The following is a 2,209-nucleotide window of genomic DNA, read 5'->3' as shown; positions in this document are numbered from 1 at the left end:
ATGATGTTTTCCCAAACAAAGTCAATAACCTGTTTTCCCGTGATTTTGGCAAGTGGTTTGACTTCGGGCCATTTGGTGAAATAATCTACTGCCACCAGTAAGAATTTTACTCCCCCTTTGCTTGGGGGAAATGGACCAACAATGTCCAACCCCCATTTGTGGAATGGCCATGCCGAGGTTATTGGGACTAAGTCATGCTTGGGACTTCTTGGAATTGGTGCATGAATTTGACAAGCGTCACATTTCTTCAATTCTTCGGTTGTATCGCGGTGCATTGATGGCCAGAAATATCCAAGGTTCATGAGCTTTGCAACCACCGACCTAGCTCCAAAGTGAGCTCCGCACACACCTTCATGAATTTCTTTGATCAAGTACTTGCTTTGCTCCGGACCGACACATCTTAACAAGGGAGCAAGGTAACTCTTTTTGTAAAGGGTTTCTCCTTGTAGTACGTATTGCCTTGCCTTGATCTCAACCCTTTTAGCTTCTACTTGATCATTTGGCAATTCACCATTTTTAAGGAACTTTTTGATGGGAGTCATCCAGTTTGGATCTTCTTCGGTAACTACATCTTGAATTTCCAATTCATCGATTGATGGGGCCTTCAACACTTCTACCAGCACCTTCTTGGTAAGGTGGGCGAAAGTGAGAGATGCAAGCTTACTTAGGGCGTCAGCCTTTTTGTTTTGAGATCTGGGGATCTGTTTGATGTTGCATGCCTGGAAGGTAATCATCAGTTCCTTGGATTTTTCTCTGTATTTTTTCATGTTGGGTTCCTTAGCTATGTAGCTATCATTCACTTGGCTTGAGACCAGCAACGAATCTGTGAACACTTCAAGCTTTTCGATCTTCATCTCTTTAGCTAGCCTTAGGCCAGCTATTAGTGCCTCGTATTCAGCTTCGTTATTGGTGGTCTGAAAATTAAAACGGAGAGCATATGTGAATTCTAGCCCTTCTGGGTTGATCAAAATTAGCCCTGCCCATGACCCTTCAACGCTTGAAGCCCCGTCGGTAAAAAGCTTCCAGGCTTCAGGGTTGGAGGGTTCAGTAGTGGTAGCGTTTACTTCAGTGATTGCCTGGTTTGGGACTTCCACAATGAAATCGACCAAGACTTGTGCCTTGATAGCTTTTCTTGGGACATAGGTGATGTTATGCTCACCCAGTTCTATGGCCCATTTGGCTAATCGCCCTGAGTTTTTAGGTTTTTCAAGCACGCTCTTAATAGGTTGGTCGGTGACCACTTGTATGGGGTGTGCTTGGAAATACCTTCGAAGCCTTCTAGCTGTTTGAACTAGGGCTAGGGCAAGTTTTTCAAGGGGAGGGTATTTTACTTCAGCTAATTTTAAAGTTTTGCTGAAAAAATAAACGGGTACCTGGGCCTTGTCTCGCTCAATGGTGAGGACTGCACTGATGTCCTCGTCAGCAATTGAGAGGTACACCGATATTAACTCCCCGGTTTTTGGTGCTGTGATATCTGGTAGGGAAGCTAAATGTTGCTTCATCTGGTTGAAAGCTTCTTCAGCTTCTTCAGTCCATTTGAAATCCTTCTTGTCTGAGCAGTTCTTGAGCATTTTGTAGAAGGGCAGAGATCTTTCGGCCAACTTTGAGGTAAAACGCTTCAAGGCTGCAAGCTTCCCGTTTAAGCTTTCAACCTCCTTCTTGGTTTTTGGTGGTTTGGCTTCGAGGACGGCTTTCTTTGTTAGGGTTGGCTTTGATGCTTTGCTTTCCAACAATGTGACCCAAGAATTTTCCCTCCTCGAATCCAAATGAGCATTTTTCCGGATTAAGCTTCATGTTGGTGCACTTGTGTCTGTACTTTGTCTGTATTCGGTCTGATATAAACGATGTCCTGATTTGTGTTGTAAGTTGACCAAGTCAACCATCCTCCGGTTTGACTTGGACAACAATTGAAAGATGTTCTGATCGAAGGATAGCCTCGAAGGATACACCTGATCCTTCGAGGTGATCGAAAGATATGGTTCGACCATGGTTCGACCATCAGACCTCGAAGGATGATCCTTCGAGGTCCATGCTGATCTTTCGTGTGAACTATGATCGATAGATGATCCTTCGGACCATCTATCAGATCTTTCGATCAAGACTTCATGGGCTGGGTATATATACCCATGCATGTGTTGAGTTTGACATACACACACAGACAGAAAGATACCGAGAGATAGGTTGAGAGCATTCTGTCCAAAACTCACAC

The sequence above is a fragment of the Helianthus annuus genome, chromosome 2, assembly GCF_002127325.2.
Source record: "Helianthus annuus cultivar XRQ/B chromosome 2, HanXRQr2.0-SUNRISE, whole genome shotgun sequence".
NCBI lineage: Eukaryota > Viridiplantae > Streptophyta > Magnoliopsida > Asterales > Asteraceae > Helianthus > Helianthus annuus.
This window is presented reverse-complemented; position numbering follows the sequence as displayed.